We start from the raw sequence: 18,090 nt of genomic DNA, 5'->3' as shown, positions 1-18,090 counted from the left end.
TGATCAACCAACACGGGATGATCATGGAAGTTCAACCAACCCAAACCCGTCCAACATTTCCAAACAGCACCCTTAATCTCAATCTTAATAGATTTCAACCTCCTGCAGTTGACATGCACTTCATTTCCCCCTAAATAATATTGCAAGCCCTACAACTTTCTCCTCACAAACCCATTATGTAAATATTAGTAATAACCCCATCATGTATAGGGCACCACCTCCATCATTCTCATCCAATATCAATATTGGAAGGGCAACCATCATGAGCAACAACCAAGCTGCAGTGCCAATCTCATATTGTTGTTGTTGTTGCGGCAACGTCGTCTCAACAATAGCCCAAGCCCCTAGCCCTAAGTGAGCATTAGTGCTTCGAATGTTGCAAATCATTTGCAAGCGGCAGTGCCATTTGAGCTCCTATTCAAGGAATAGCAAATTAGAAGCTGCAATAAATGGCAACAGATTCAAGCCTGAGGACTCATTATTCTTTGACCACATTCTAGGGTTGAGAATGGCTATCTTCTCGCATTGTAACTTTCACCGTTTGGGTTGAGGACTGAGTGTCAATGTTTTTATTTATTTATTGCTTTTGGATAATGTATTCTAGCTCGTTTTGATTTTAATGATTTGATTTGGTCATTACTACAAAAAGAGAAACATCGTTGTTAATAGTAGTTTGATAACTAGCTCAGAATGGTTGCACATAGTATTGCCGCTAAAGTAATTATAACTAAGTTGTAATTTCAACTAAGCTTTTGTACAACGGTTTGTGTTGCCGTCAATTGAACTATAACTAAGTTTCTATATAAAAAAACACGATTAGTATTGCCTTCAATTTAAGTTATACATACATTTCAATATAACGGTCAATGCTTCGCGCCAATTTGAATATAACTAAATTTTAAAACAGAAACACCCAAGGGCATCCATATACCAAAACACAACTTATAAATTAAAAACAATATTATTCTAATAAACTCCCAATATTTATCTCAAACTTAATTAGAACCAATGTGTATTTAATATACTATGAGAGCCATTTTGAGGCATATAAGGTATGTGTTACATATAGAGCCAGGGATTAATTCCTTTTTTGGGTAAAAAAGTTTAATGGGTTTTGCCAGGAGTAATACATTTATCAATATTTTCGTGATATGACCAAAGTCGTATGTTTTGGGTTTATTAGGAAGAAGAGTAAATTGTAGAAAACTGAAATCCATGCATGGCATATGAAAGCTGTGGAGCATATCCTCAGAGAGGTGCACAAAAATTAAATGCATTTCTAAAAAGAAAGGACTGCAGATACATGTATGTGCATTCTTGGCTTCCCAGTACTTGAATGGAAATTATGAAATATTTGTACTATTTCCATATAAGTTTAATATTTTTCTACCCTAGGTTAATTTTGTGCCATGTTGCCAACCAGCTTTATATTAGCTAGGTGGAGGTTAATTTGTGCCATTTTCATTACTTGAAAGTTTTTTTTATTTTTACATTGGTTTAATCTCTGCTAAACCACAAAGTTGGTTTTGAATGGTAGAACAATTATAATTTTTTAAATTAATTTGGTTAGTAAAAATTAAAATTCTCACCAGATTTTTGTTTTTGGGATCACCGGATATCAAGTCTTTCTTTTTAATTTTGGTTTTTCATATATATATATATATAATCACCGGATATCATTTTCTAGATTTCACAAATTGTAAGAAAATGAATTTCTCAATCATATACATGCATTTGACATGTGCCAGCAAAACCCTTCGCTTTTAGGGTAAAAGTTACCTTAAGTCATTAAGAAGTAGTAACTAAGTTTCCTTTCATGCAAGCCATCTCGAACTTCATGGGGCCATGACAAAGTCTATATAGCAGTACACAGTGCAAGTCAATTAGGCACAATACTCTCTTACTCACTCACTCAGTACAACTCTCCAAATTCCATTGTTTTAGACTCTCTCTCTCTCTCTCTCTCTCTCTCTCCAACTTCTAATTAGTACCCATGGCTTTCCCAAGCGACATTCACAACCAAATAGGCAGCATCAACAATACAAATGGTCTCATCCACACACAAATGGTCTACAGATCCAATTACTCCACAACTATTATTACCACTACTTATGGTTTGAATGGCTTACCTGCAGTGAGATCAGGCTTCCAAAATATGCATCTACTTCATTCCCCATCATCGTCCTCGTCATCTCCTGCATATTGGGGCGGAGTGGTCTTCCCAGATAGACCCGTGATACCAATGATAAGATCATATCAACCGCGTCCACCAGGCCTTATCTTGAGCAACCCACACATGATGATCAGGGAAACTCATGTTCCAGTTCAACCAACCCAAACCGGTCCAACATTTCCAGAACACACCCTTAATCTCAACTTTATGAGATTTCAACCACCTAGAGTTGCACTTGCACCCCATTTCCCCTTAAATAACATTTCAAGCACTTCAACTTTGTCTGGATTCCATGGCCGCACTGGAGTCATGAGGAACCAACAAAGTTCATCACAAACCTATCATTATGGAGATATTAGTCCTAACCCCATCATGTATACGGCAACTAGATTTAGACCACCTCCATCGTTCTCTTCCAATATCAACATTGGAAGGGCATCCATCATAAGCGACAACCAAATTTCACTGCCAACCCTAGTAAGAGCCACTAGATTTCCCACTTCATCCCAATCGCAGTTTGTCCCAAATCATGAGCCTTCTACTTCCTCTTCCATCATTAAAGAAGAACCCCGAGACGATCACCAACAAACTCATGTTGCGAGGGAAAGCACTGCTACGACTGTTGCTGCTGCTTCTATTGCTATTGCAACGACGTCGTCTCGGCCCCGGCGGCCCAAACCCATGGGTGAGTATACGTGCTTCGAGTGTGGTAAGTCGTTTGCAAGCGGCAGTGCCTTGGGGGGACATATGAGCTCCCATGCAAAGAAAAGGAATCTGGAAGCTGCAACAAGTGGAAAAAGATTCAAGCCCGGGGATTCATTCTTTGACTACGTGCATCATAGTTCAGGGTTTGAGAATGGCTCATCTTCTCGCACTGCAACCAATCCCCCTACCATGAGTATCAATGGTCCAAGTGGGCCAAGTACTAACGAAGGTACCAAAGGAATTGAAGAACCTTCGGGGAAACGAGAAGAAAAAAGGTCGAAGAATGGAGATGAAGAGGGACCTACTTCTAGGCAATAAAAGACATTAATTTAAAGAATTTTGATCTTTTAATAATTAGCCTCTTATTCTCTTATGTTTGAGTTCAAATGTTGTTGTATTTGCTTTGTAGTTGTTCCCTTTTAATTAATTCAGTTTTGATTGATAATGCGTGATGGCTTGCAGACATGGGCTTAGCCAAGTTGGCTAAAGTGGATGCTCCTTACTCTGCGCCCGAGTTTGAACCCCATCCCCGTAGTTTAGATTATATTGGGTGGATAGTCGCAGATTGGGGTTCCTAGCCATTTTTTTATTATTAATAATTTCATCAAAATGAAAAAAGAAATGTTTTGTTGCCTTCGAAGTAACACATATCCACACATGTTATAATATGTGAATGTGTAACACTATATAGCAAGTAGCAACCACAACACCACAGTGAAAAATTACTTCAAACGAAGGCAAACGTTATGCAAATATATATTTCCTAATTGTTCTTACAAAATTTACATGTTATATTGTAATATGGGAGAAATTTTTGTAGGTACTTGGTACACCATAAGTACCTGCTTACATCATAACAAATTCACCAACTTCCTGCATGCAAGGTCTACACTCCAACCACCGTCAAAAGAAAAATCTAAAGTGGCTTAGGCTTCATTATACATATATAATTCAAACCCCAAACAGGCTTCGGGCCCACCAAAACAAAAAGAATTCTAAACCTTATTCGCAAACCACTTCGAGTTTAAGACTCAATAACCGTTAACAGATTCAATGATATATTTTGATGCAATTCAAGCACAACTCACACAGTTTACTCCGTAGTTGCACTTAGGTTTACCTAGGTTGCCTACGTACTCTTATTGGGGGATCAAGCCACACGTAGTTATTTCAGTAATGATATTATTTGCATACAATCCAAATAAATCAGTCTAAACCAAGTTTCAAATCAAACCTTACTTAAAGATATTAATGCCTGTGCAAAGTAGTCTCGTTACACAAACTCGAGAAAATCCCACTGTAAATAACAATATAAAACTCATACTGACTTTCTCCCACCATTGTTCCCATTATTTCTTTATCTTTACATAAACACATTTCCCAGACACGCACGACGGAATCCTCAACGCAAATAAATATACATGTGTAATAATTTGCTATGACTTTTAACTCTGTTAGCCTTTTCCTGCAATCGAGAATCTTTCCATTTTTTATTTTTCAATTTTCAATTTTTCAAACAAAACCCTAAAGATACAAATTTTCTCTGACAACAACCCTTTTGCCGTCAGGGAAAGTAGCCTGCTGTATGTTTTCAAAAATGTTATTTTTAGTAATTAAATAATATCTTTGCCTCATTTAATTAGTTAAATTAGTAATTGTATTTTAATTATTATTTCTATAGTGAATAATTAGTATTAAATATTTTAATTAACTTCATGAATTATATTACTTAATATTCTATTTTTGGAGTATAGCCGTGCAGCGAGACCTTTAAAATATTCTTTTTGTAGAGTATAGCCACCCGGCTATACACTTTAAATATATTTCCACATTGCACCAACAATAAAAAAAAATAAAATAGGTTTCTTTGTAAGCTTATCTTTTGAGGTGCCCTTTGTGAAAATCCCACATCGAAAATCACACTCCTATAAAGGTGTTTATAAACAAAGCACTATATGATGGTTTGGTAAGTGCGGTTAACATTGGAGAGTTGGGCTAATGGGCTTGGCTATAGACTCGGCTTTGGATTTGGCTATACTATTTTTTTTAAAAAGTTAGAAAAAATCGAGTATAGCCGCCCAATGTTTATTGATCTAAAGATACTAAGTTTATACTTATTATGATAAAAAAACCTCTCTCGACCAATGTTTGTCGGCACATGTCTATCCCAATGAAACTTTGCCGGATTAGATCTCTACCGACAAAGTTTTGTCGGCAGAGGTAACTTTCGTCAGGAGAGGTCTAATCCGGCAAATATTTGCATGCTTATACCCTTGCCGATGAATTTTCGTCAGGATAGGTTTTCTTGGTTTTTTTATATTTATTTTTAAAATATAAAATTAGTTTCTTTACTTTTATTTTTTGGCCAACTTCTTTAATTTATTATATATGTAATTAAGTAATATCTTAGCCTTTTTTAATTACTTTAATTTGTAATTATGTTTTCATTATTATTTCTTTAGTGAATATTTTAATGATTTCATAAATTACATAATAAATAGTAATGAATTATTTTAAATTATTTTGTAGACTTTGTTTTTTTATATTTTTTATATTAATAAATAATTAAAACATAATATATTTAAAGAGTATAGATGCGCCGCTATACTGTTTAAATACTCGAATATATTTTAGAAATATAACAAAGGGCACCTAAAAAGATAAGCAACGTCATTATATCACTTCTCATACACATGCAACACACAAACAAGGCATAAATTTTCTCTCAACTCTAAGTGCACACAGAGAAACAAAGTTAAAACGTAAATGCATACCATGTCTAATCAATTGATTCTTTAGAACGTAAATACATACCACGCCTTAAGTTTCTGTTTTGACCTCCAACTCCAAAAGAAATTATTTATTGTTCAAAAACACTGGGTTCCTTCTAGAAGTCGCAAGAGATCCAAAGATGCTCTTGAAAGTTCAGGTTCAACTTCATTTTCCACAACCGCTCTAAACTTTGACCAATTTGAATTAATAATTAAGCAAAACAGAAACAAATCAGTCCATTACTAATTTCTCCCTCGATCCCTACAAGGCATGTGCATCCCCAATTTACAACAAATGGTATTTCACTCATCTGATCTAGTTTTAATTTAAAGAATGGTAGAAAGAAATGCAACAGAAAACTTGTTTTAAGCTTTCAACAAAAAGTATTGGGATCTTCATTGTGTGGACAGATTGGACCAAAGTTTGACCATAAAGAAACAAAAACAGATTAGCACAAAAACCACTACGTATACATAGATCCAGAAAGTTCTCTTGTTCATCCTCCTGCTATTAATCTCCACCTCGTCTTGATATATATTTGGTGTTATTCCCAGTCTTCGAGCAAACTGTAATGAACCAACATAAAAATAATAATTAATATCTTTATTTATCTTTATTTGCAATTAATATGGTCAACCATCCCATTTAATTCCAAATTCTTAATTCATGTGAATTATATATGCAAGAAAAGATGTTAGCTAGGTTGATGTTATACCCTTGGATTGTATATATGTAGTTGAAAGAAATTTGACCAAAAACGAGCGATGAACCCTTGATCTTCCTGCACCAAACACACACATTAAAAGTTACACGACACACACAAATGTGAAGAATATGGGATGAATGGATAGATGGGTGAGATTTGAATGATATTCACCACATAAGGAGGGTCGAAATCACAATAATATCCGGTGAACTCCAAACTATTTTCATGGCAAATAGGGCATTTCCCTAATGGCCCATAGAACAAGTAGTCTTGGCTGCAATGCAACAAACAATTGTAAGTTGTAAAATTAAGCAACTCACAAATAAACTTAGTTACTTACTTTTTTTTTTGTGAAAACCAAGGTATCCCCCGCGCGATTGCGGGGACTAACCCTCGAGGTACTGTCGGGCGCAAAGCGGGGGCCTCTCCCAACAAAGTCTGCTCTATTCGCAAGCGCCTGGGATCGAACCCAGGACCTCTTGTTTAAAGGATCCAAGCCCCTTCCACTTGGACCAACTCTTGTTGGTACTTAGTTACTTACTTCGTCATTGTGTTTACGAATTTGAAGGTTCTCATATATAATATATTTCTGATCATATGCTCAAACAAAGATCGACTAACCATCTTCGTAGAAGAGTATCAGTAGAGCCAGACAAATCTTGGCCATTAGCTTCCAAGAATTCACGTACTTGTTTAGTTGACAGTTCCTCCTTAGTTGATGCTTGGAATTTTTTAAATATGGCAGCTATGTCTTCTGTATAGAGGTCAACCGCGGCATGTCGGTCCACCTGATCATGAGAGACAACGTGATCGAGAAAGTCAAAGAGAGAAAAAGAAGAGAAGATAGAGAGAGAGAGAGAGGAGAGCAGTGAGGGGGATGAAGGAGAAGGAAGTGGTAAACTACTCTAAAAAAATTTAAGGGGGTACTTGTGCATTATATATATGTCTAACTTATTTAGTAAGATAGTAGACAAGTTTGATAGTTATTCGTCCAATGCAACAAGTTTAAAAGTTTAGAGATATTCAAATAGTGTTTATTTTTAAAAGATAAATTACTACACAAGTTAAAATTCAGACATTATATTGACCTAAATCATTCAACTAGCCAAAAGCATAACAATTCAATGCAAAGGCAACATCTTATGGAACCAATATCTGTAGTATGAACTTTACCTCATATATAAGATCACAAATAACAACCTTGAAACAGAAATATATAGATTCAATTAACCAAACAAAAACGAATATAAAAATTGTAGTTTATACCGTAGTTCTCACTCTTCGATCTCTCATGTCTATTGCCATCGGAAACCGTAGAGTTTGTGTTCACTGTACGAATCTGGTTGGACCTGTCTTGATTGTTGTTTATTAGATGATTAATTACAACATAAATATCATACCCACTAAAATTGGAAAAGAAAAATGAAAACGAGAATTGAAACTTAGTGAAACTTTTCGTCTCTGTACTACATCGGATCATCAAACCCTTAATGAAAACTTCTTAGACAAAAAGGAAGCATAACAAAAATCCCAGGAATAGAAAAATTAGGGCTCTATTTCTATTTCAATCACATCTCCCCCCTCCCCAACTTAATGCAAACCGAACAAAAAATTTTCCACGACAGCTTGCTTCTGTGAAACCCCATATTTTTAAATATGTATCCGGCCTGACTTTTGGGTGGCCCTAGGTGCAAAAAAAATAACAAATAAAATGATTTTACCTAGAGCTTAGAGCGCGTGAATAATGATTTTATGATAAACAATTATAGAGCATAATCCTATCTATGGCCAATTATAAAGCAGAGTCAAGTCTCTTAACAGCAAAGTCATTGTTTGTGTATAATCTGGAAATTGAAAAAATAGTTTGATAGATAGGAACAAATATATATATAAAATTATACATTCGATTACCTTTTTCAATTTCTCATGTTCCTCCATTCTTGGTCACCATCAATCTCAAAGACAATTTGTGAGCTTTTTAGTGTGAGATTGATTCTTAGGATCACAATATGATATGAGAAAAAAAGGATGAGAGAAACTGAAAATAATGGATGTATTGAAGAGAGATGGGGAAAATGGAGACAAATATGGTTGTGGATTATTAAGAGATGGGTGGATTAAATAGAGTTCTTCCATGGAGAAACTAACTAGGAGAGGAATCGCCTTCCTCAAGCACGTGTTGTTTCTGTTTCTGCGTGGGAAAAGAAGAAACCTTATGAGAAGAGGAAACGAAGAAACCTAATTTAATCGCGTGTTGTTTCTGTTTTTATTTATTTATTAATAAATTAGATAATAGTATACATATAATATATGAAAAATTTGGGGCCCCTTAATTGGAGGCCCATGGCCGAGGCCCCTCTCGCCGAACCCCAAGGCCGGCTCTGAACTAATATGTCATAAAATATTTATAGTTTGCAAACTATATATATATATATATATATATATATACTTTACAAAAGCATTTAGAAAGGTTTTATTTTTTTGCTTAATAAGCTTTCTGTTAAGGATTGACGTGCTGCAAATATAGAGTACTCAAAACCAATTAAAGCATAAGGTGGGATATGTTGGCATGAGGTGTAAGCACAGCAAGTGTTCTTATATATAGAGTGCTCACTAAGCACTCTATAAAGCCAACACATAATGCCAGTCGGAGTGGCATATTACTTTCAAGCCACCCAAGTAGTCTAGAACCTATAAACTAGTTGTGTGGCACAATATTAAGCTTTCATCTAAATCTTTGCCGACTTTAACTTCCTATAAATAGCACTACCTAATATTCCTTGTATCATAGGTTCTTCAAATGGCTTTAGTTTCCTAGAATCGTAGACAAAGAAAAAAATGAGTGAGAACTAAAGTATGGTGAGATTTTGGAGAAGCTCAAAGTGTTTGGACTTGCGACTGGAAGTTATACAATAGCTTTGGATTTGAGGTATGGGTTTTTCTTGGGGAGGCTTTACATAAATTGATTTAATTAAATATTGTGAACACTATATTATGCTTTGTAATATGATTTGATTATTATCCTTGATATTGGGTGTTTACATGTTGTTAATTATCATTATAATTTGATTAATATTGACATGTTCATATGTTGTTAGTCGTGTTTGGAGAGTAGAGACCAGGATTACTCGTGGCTCGGAAAAGAGTCTTCCCTGTCCAAGAATCCTGTACCAAAAAATGATTGGGATAAAAACGTGAAGAAACAGTTATCATCCCGTGAAAATTTATTAACGGACAACAAATTACAAGAAGCAATAGGGCCGTGAAGGATATCAATAAGAGAAAAAATAGAGTTGTTAATAGGAAGACTACAGGAGCCAATATGGGTGATAGGCAAACTTGTTCCACCAAGCACACCATCAACATAATCATGGTCATGATATTCTAGGGAAAGAGACAAGTTACCCAGATCATTGGTGATATGAGACTTGGCCCCAGTATCCACAACCCAATTAAGAGGACAAGGAGACAAGGATTGTTGAGCAATCCACAACCCAATTAAGAGGACAAGGAGACAAGGATTGTTGAGCAATCATGGCAGTAAGGCGTTGAGTAGGCACCCGACCTACATATGACAAGTTGAGACGATTGTAGCAATCCAATACAGAATGGCCATAACATCCACAAACTAATTTTATATAATTTTTTTTTTAAAAGTCCACATAATAATTTAAAATAATTAATTACTATGTATTAAGTAATTTATGAAATGAGTAAAATATTTAAATATTTACCAAAGAAGTAATACTTAAAATATAAATATTAATTAAAGTAATTAAAAAAGGCTAAGATATTACTTAATTATATATATTAAACTAATGAAGTTGGCAAAAAAAAAAAAGTAAAGAAACTAATTTTATATGTTAACAATTTTCTTTTAAAAAAAAGTGAGAAAACATCTCCCGACGAAAGTTCATCGGCATAAGTATATACTGGCGAAATTGCTGAATTAGATCTCTCCCGACGAAACTTCTGCCTACGAACTTTCGTCGGGAGAGATCTAATCCTGCAAATTTCGCCAGGATATACCTGTGCAGACAAATAGTCATCGGGAGAGGTTTGAAAAATCGGCCTAGGAGGCCTGGGAGGGTCAGGGCGGCGCTAGGAGGGTCTGGGCTGCGCTAGGCGGGTCTAGGCGGCGCTAGGCGGGTCTGGGCGGCGCTAGGCGGGTTTGGGCTTCGCTAGGCGGGTCTAGGCGGCGCTAGGCGGCGCTAGGTGGTGCTAGGCGGCGCTAGGCGGGTCTGGGTGCCAGGGTGGGTTTGGTTCTTTATGGTTTAGGGTCTGGGTGCCAGGGTGGGGTTGGTTCTTTAGGGTTTAGGGTCTAGGTGCCAGGGTGGGTCTGTTGCATTTTTTCCAGGTACGTGTGCCATTTTCTTCGTTGAGCAAGAACTGTATCAGATGCACCACCTTTTGACCCCAGCAATATTGTGTCATTGCAGACACATTTTTGCAGCCGCTTTCTTTTAGTCTATTCTTTCACTTCATTTTCTTCTATGTTTATTGATGGGATTCAAAATTATGGCAGCTCATGTTTAGCAAGTTTAAACTTCCTTGGAAATGGGGTCTGCAGATTTTTGTTCCTTCTCTTCTTCCCTCTATAAATTAAATTGGCTTTGCTTCTGCTGAGCCACAGGCTGTTACTGGGTTCTGCAGATTGTCCTTCTTTGACTGTAAGTTGCTATCTGATATCTTTATTACATTTTGTTTTGATGATGAGTTACTTAAGTTCAGTATGTTGAAAGAATGGGGTTGATTTGTTGTGTTTTTCTCATCATATGATTGATTTACTCATCTGGGTTCTTATTGCTATATACTGATTGTGTCAAAGTTTCGTCCTTTTAAGTTGTCTTGTTGTATCACCTTAATAGTTTTGTTGCATAATTCAGGATTCGAAGAATTAATGGTGTGTCTATATTGAAAATGAAATATCTGAAATGCCTCTCGCAGTGAGTACTTTTCAACTTTACGATTGTGCATTATTGCAAACTATCTCTACTTTTTCTGTATGTTTGTTGTATCTCTTCTCTATTGTAACTTTCTTATTCTTGATCAAGATTAGCTAAGAAATTATAATTAGCTTATCGATTTATTTTATTTATTTTTTATGTTATCCCACATAAGGAATAAGGTTTTGGGGGTTTGAAGTTTCAATTTGGCATCTTTTGTTTTGTCAGTTTGATTCAGACCTTGTGCTTAAAGATCTAATATAGGTCCTTGTACAGGCCTATAATGATACTGTGTGGAACACAAGTCTTCTTTTTGATTGTCTGGGATTCTACTCATCAATGGATGACATTTTCACCCATCTACTGACACTGGCTAGTTATATAAGTCCTCGATTAATTCAATTTATTGGTGAGTTCTTTCTACGATGCTTACATGTATGCACACTCATGCATCTTCTTATAATGTTATGGATGGATTTGGAAATGATGTTATTGCAGAGGATCTTGCGGTCAGAGATGCTGATAGATACTCAGATGATTTGCTGGTCATTTCTGCTGGACAGCATATAAGATCATTGAGACACGGCATTTGTAAATCATTTTCTGAAGGTTGTTTATCATCTTCAAAACCTTGTAACCCTGAAACCTGTGAAAGAAGAGCCTCAGAGCCTACGGAAGATACAAGATCTGAAATTGTAGAAACCAACTTCAATTATATATACAGATGTCCCCTTCATTTTTAAAGGGAAATACCGTTTTGTGCTATTAGCTTTCTTCAATATCAATCTTTGAAGACTTGAGTATGCATTAAAAAACTGAGGTCAGGCAACTAATCTAGTTTTCATGAGAAAACATCATGAGCCCATCTACTTTGAAGTGAACTGAATGATTAATTGTAATATTTAATCTTTTTCACCTCCTTCCCTTTCTAATTACAAGTGTTTATCAGAAGTATGACTTACTGTAACTGTTTTGCATTTCTCAACTCTCAATCTAGTCATCTCCATCGTTAGATTGGTGATGTTGCTTCATCTTGATGTTGGTTGACACACCATTCACGGTTTACAATTTGCTTGGAGATTGGCAATTTCTTGTTGGAGAAGTTCTGTCGTGTACGTTAGATGCGCTCATCTTCGAATTTGTAGGTAAAAGAAGTATATTTCAATTATGCAAACTGATGGACTCGTATTCCATAGAGTCTATGAATAGTTTCTTTTAGTTTTAGTTCAGATTGGATTCTGTTTTACTCAGTGCAAATAATTCATTGCTTTTAATTACAAGTCATTGTTTCATTCTTTTAGGTGCTCATAGTTGAGCTTCATTTTTGCATTTGTCAGCCTGGCATCTCGAGTACAGAAAACATTGCAAGGTTCATCTGACAATATTGGATGGTTGCCGCGCACTCCTGGCATGCCTGGTGTGGAGGATGGTACAGCAAGATTCTTGGAATTGCTTGCAGGAATAAGGTACCAAGCTAATATAATAGCTCCACTGCACTAGATGGTTTGACCTGTTAAGGAACTGTGTTTAATTTTGTTATCATATCTGTTTAGTCTATTCTTGTATATTCCTATTGCTTGTATGTCATGCTATATACTTCAGGAATTGGGAGCACACATTGCCTAGCTCATTTGTCTATCTGCATATTCCGGGTAAAGAAAATTTATTTTTCCCTTTGGACTTTGTTCTTCTCCCCTGTTCAATCCACATTTAGCGTTGTGGCACCTATAGTTATGGGAACTTTGATTTTCCAGGCCTCTTTAGCAATCACGGCCCCTTATACTTTGTTGGAACAAAGAAATTCTTTTCGAAGATGGGTCTAGCTTGCCATATTGCAAAAATTCACAGTGAGGTAATGAGTCGACTCTGTGATCATTGCTGACTGAGTTTTGTGAAATTTGTCTTCCCTTTTCATATGTTTTCTTGGATGAAGGCATCTGTTGAGCACAATGCATCGGAACTCACGCAATACATCGAGGAGCTTTAATGGGGATCTGGCAAGCGTGTGATGCTGCTGGGGCACAGCAAGGGCGGCGTTGATGCTGCAGCTGCATTGTCAATCTACTGGTGTGATTTGAAAGACAAAGTTGCTGGCTTAGCACTGGTACAGAGCCCCTATGGTGGCACTCCCTTGGCTTCTGATATTCTTCACGAAGGCCAGATTGCAGACAAAGAAACCCGCAGGATCATGGAACTTTTGATATGCAAGCTAATTAAGGTAATAGCACCAATGCCTGAGCTTGTTGAAAGTCCTTTGTGTATGTACTAAACAAGTGGAGAATTATAAGTTGTGTTTGGAAACATCTCAATTCATATTTGCATTGTAGGGTGACATTCGGGCACTGGAGGTCTTACTTATGAGAAGCGAAAGGAGTTCATCATGAAGCACAAGCTGCCATATCCTCTGGTTTCCTTCCACTCTGAGGCAAGCATAGCCCCTGATATGTTTGCCACAATGACACATATAGCACATGCCGAACTTCCCTGCCTGCCCCTACCAAATTTTGGAACTCAAGAAGAGTCAGATAAAATCGTTCAAGCAGGACGCCAGCTGCCTGTAGTGATTCCTTTATCTGCTGCAATGGTTGTGACTGCACTTCATCTACAACTCAGGTACGGGGAGAAGAGTGACGGATTGGTGACGTGCCGTGATGCTCAAGTTCCAGGTTCGGTTGTGGTCGCATCGGATAGGAAGCTTGACCATGCCTGGATGGTTTATTCCACAAGGAAAAAGAATCCTAGCGATGATGATATGTGTGAGGCCATTTTAACTCTGCTTGTAGAGCTTGGAAAGTTAAGAGTAAGAGGGAAAAAGCTAGGAAATTAATCCATCCATCATAAAATTTGTTTGCTTCCCATTTGTTTAATTTGGTTTGTTAAACAAAATATTCAAAAGGAAAGAGTGGAGAAATCTAACTTTTCCTCCTGTTTTTCAGCTGGCATGTATGTTTGGTGACTTAATGCATTATAGAATGCAGTGTTAGTTATTCGTATAGAAGGCAGGCTCAGAGTTAGAGTTTATAAGAAATTATGATTCTTTGCTGTGTTAATAAAATATTAAGCATCTTTATTCATAATGTTGTCTTTTGGCAATATAGGTTTTTCTTAATTGAATATAGGTCCCTCTGTAGTTGAGGTGTTGGTAGTCAGTTTATGGGACTTCTGATCTCATGAGTTCGATAAGAGTAGAAATTGCCCTGCTTTACTAATGCCGGTTACGAAAGTTAATCCTATAGAGCAAAGAAATATTGTTTGAGGTTTAGCAAGATTTAATTTTGAATCTGGTTACTTCTGCTAAATCCTTTGATTGGCTTTTCAATGCAATTAGTCGTATGGCATGCAGTTCATATTCAAATTACATAGGTATTTTATACAAGTATATACATTTGGAATTATATGAACTTGTCTATAGAACAAATATTTGAAGCAGATTTTGGGATCCTTTTGGATAAACAAATATACAAACTGAAATTTGGTGCAACCTTAATGGAGACTTGAGAATAAACTTTGAGTTAAAACTGGTGGGACTAATGTGATATGATGATGAACCGAACTCAGTAATGGAATTTTAATACTGACTTGATCTGTAAAGAGCCAAATGTATGTAATAACTTAGGAATGCTGCAGCCATTTGACAACCAAAACAAATAAGCTAATGTTTTGTTAGATGCATCCATGGACATTGTCTTTTGCTGATTTCATTTACTTCTGATATGCAATTTAATCACATGATGTACGCATTTTGCAGCTTCAGCAATAGGACCTTTCTACAAGGAGATCCGTTTCTTGGAATTTTCAGGAGACTCTTGATCTTTTATCCCCTCTGTTGGTTACGTTGATGGTTCGTTTTCTCTACGCAAAGGAGAATTTGCAAGGCATACAAAAACACCACAGCACAATGATATGCCATGCTCAGTTTTGTTTTGGCGAGGATGGTAGAGTGTCCATGTGAAAAGTTTGACACAACAAGTTCCTTATGCAACAACACATATAAAAGCGAATCAGGAGACGATTGCAGGTCAAAGCCAAAAAGGTGGCGGGCCTCTAATCTCTGTTTTACATTTGTGATGTCGCAACTACCGGACGGTCATTCCTAAGGGAAAACCTCTAGTGTGACCACTTGAAGAATACTTAGCTTGCAGAATTTTCAAAAAGAACCTTATCTTTCTTGAAATCAATTGTAAAATATGCGGGCTAAAATCAGGGTGAATCATTGAGTGGCCTAATCCCTTTTTGGGTGCCTTTTGTTTTTAATCCCAAAGTGAAGAATTAAAAAGCCAAATGGTTCCTCAAAGAGGCCTTGGTATGCCCTGACCTTGGGATGGGGTAGCCTCCCCTCCCCCTAAACACATGCTAGTTCTTTCACTTCATATACTGCAAGGTGAGTCTTGTTTATGGCAAGGAGGTGCAGCTCATTCTGGTGAATTTGGATGTGAGTATATGACAATGATCTCAACTCCTTCCCATCTGGAATCTGCAACAATTTGCTTCTCTGTTTTTCCCACACAAAAATCTGCAGGGCCAAAACGACGTCGTTAAACAACAAAAGTCACATTAGAGTAGAAGCCACGTCTAAAAGTAATATTGTAGTTTCCAATATGCATCAGCACCAGAAGAAACTAGTACATTCAGAGTGTTCAAGAATGCAAGGCTAGTGACTCTTTTGGAGTGACCCTCAAGCGTCCTTGTAAACTGCAAAATATATAAATAAAGGCAATGACAAACTTTTCGGGTTTGCTTCATCACAACATCGAGCATGATTTGTTTTTTTAGAAGAACAAACAAACTACCTTGTCTGAGTGGAGATTGTATATTACAATGGTGGAATTGTCCATGCCAATAGCAACTATACCGTCATCTCGGGAGTGAAAAGCAAGACATGTTGTCGCAGGTGGCGGTGGCATGACTTTCTTCATAGTCTGCGTTTTTACACAAAAGATTTTTATGAGTACAATGAGTTAGATGAAGAGAAATTTGCAAACGGAACCTAAGCATATTGACAAACAAGATTTGGGAAGTTTTGGCTGGGAATAGAAAATTTCAAGAATACTATTTGTGTTGGGTTTACCTTAAATGTTGTCATGTCAAAAATGGAGATCATCCCTCCTAGTGCTGATATGAGATATGAATCATTCTTGGACAAATCAAAGTAGGACATAGAGTCTTCAGGGTTGGTGCTGGGAAGGTCATTGTTCATCAGCTCTAAGCCACTCCTTGGTTTCCATAAATTAGGGTGAACCTTGGGATTTGCCTGCGTTCAATCAATATCATCAAAATCAAATGACCAACTGTCACTTCGGTTTCAATTCGAAAGGAAAGAGAGGAGAAATCTAATAGGAAGGAATTATAAAGCATGTCATTCTTTACCACTCCACTAGAATTAAGGTCCTGTGGCCATTTCCAGAGAAAATGAATGCCATTTGATGCTAACACCAAAATGGCATCACCTCCATTTGTGTAGACCAGCCTTGATATAATGAGAAGCTACCAAAACATTTGAAAGGCGAAATCTGAAACTTAAATATTAGATATTCCCATGCTTATATGCTCCCAGTGCATAGGCAGAGAAAAACTATAAATCAGTTTCAGAATTGAGAGACCTCATATTGAATTATTTATTTTCCTTTTTCTGAAAGATAGAGTACCTTCAGACAGAATTGCAAATCGAAACTTAAGTATAGTATAGCCGAGCGGCTATACTAAATAAAAAAATATATAAAAAAAAAAGACCCGCCTAGCCCGCCTAGCCAGCCGATTTTCAAAAACTTGAATGGCGTTTTTTTTCCAAATTTATTTTTCCCTGGCGGGCCTATTGCAATTATGAAACTTAAGTATAGTATAGCCTCGCGGCTATACTATTTTTTTGTTTATTTTTTTCTGAAAAAAGGGGGAACCGCCTAGCCTGCCTAGGCGGCCGATTTTTCGAAAACTTGAATGGCGTTTTTTTTTTCAGATTTCTTTTTTCCTGGCAGGTCTGGCATCTTTGCAAATACATTTTGTCAATTCTCAGTAATGTAATCTGGGTGAAATGCAGCTTTTGGATCCATAAGATGGGCAAAAAGAGTAAATCAAAAACTCCCAGAGAGATGCAAGATAATATAGCTGTTGGTATCGGTGGCAGCTTCTTAGGTCCTCTTCAAACAGGTTTAGATGATTCTTTCCATTTTTTCAATTTATAACTCTATTTCGCAGTCTTGCTTACTATTTAGTGTGAGTTTCCTTGTGAAAATGATTAAACTTTCTTTGGAATAAACTTTGGGTAGTGTTCACTGGTTTGATTACATTGTGCAGATCCAGAGGCTATCGGAACAGCAAGGGGAAGGAAACTGTTTGTAAGTACTTACGTATCAATTTTTAAGTGATTATTTTCTAGTTCTCTATATAAGAGCCGGTAAGATGCCAATGGTATGAATCCATGTCTTGAGGCTTTTGAAGTGATTTCCCACTACTGCTGTCAAACATTGCGGATTAGCTTTCTTTTAGCTCCTTCATTTTAGGACCTACCTGATTGGAACAATGAGATTGTCTGTGTTCATGAGTTTATTTCAGTGGCATAGTTCTTGAAGGAGGGATGCATTCATCTGTTAAAGAAATGTAGAGAAGCATTTTGTATTTGATACGGCACATATGATTTTAGGACATGGCATGCTTTTGCATATGCTTTCAAATATTCTTTGTCTTTTTATTTTTGAAAGCAATATGTAGTCTGTGTGTTTTGTTGTATTTGTGGTGGTTGAAGAAACATAGCCCATATTTAGAGACTATGTTAGATGCATTCTCTGTGTAAA

General features: G+C 36.6%; 1 long non-coding RNA gene and 1 pseudogene across 2 annotated transcripts; one reads left to right on the top strand and one right to left on the bottom strand.

Moving 5' to 3' along the window:
* Nucleotides 1-5,977: 5,977 nt before the first annotated feature.
* LOC110762958 (uncharacterized) lies at nt 5,978-6,655 on the bottom strand. Its single transcript, XR_002527651.2, has 3 exons — nt 6,528-6,655; nt 6,366-6,431; nt 5,978-6,216 (listed from the first exon to the last, which is right to left on the bottom strand). It is a non-coding gene; the product is annotated as an uncharacterized LOC110762958 (long non-coding RNA).
* A 4,608-nt stretch (nt 6,656-11,263) lies between these two features.
* LOC110762984 (uncharacterized) lies at nt 11,264-14,237 on the top strand (annotated as a pseudogene). Its single transcript, XR_015836494.1, has 9 exons — nt 11,264-11,302; nt 11,579-11,711; nt 11,801-12,066; nt 12,352-12,447; nt 12,640-12,768; nt 12,905-12,954; nt 13,057-13,154; nt 13,236-13,520; nt 13,630-14,237. The product of XR_015836494.1 is annotated as an uncharacterized LOC110762984 (transcript).
* Nucleotides 14,238-18,090: the final 3,853 nt, after the last annotated feature.

The sequence above is a fragment of the Prunus avium genome, chromosome 6 (genome assembly GCF_965620075.1).
Source record: "Prunus avium chromosome 6, drPruAviu1.hap1.1, whole genome shotgun sequence".
Classification (NCBI taxonomy): domain Eukaryota; kingdom Viridiplantae; phylum Streptophyta; class Magnoliopsida; order Rosales; family Rosaceae; genus Prunus; species Prunus avium.
This window is presented reverse-complemented; position numbering and strand designations above follow the sequence as displayed.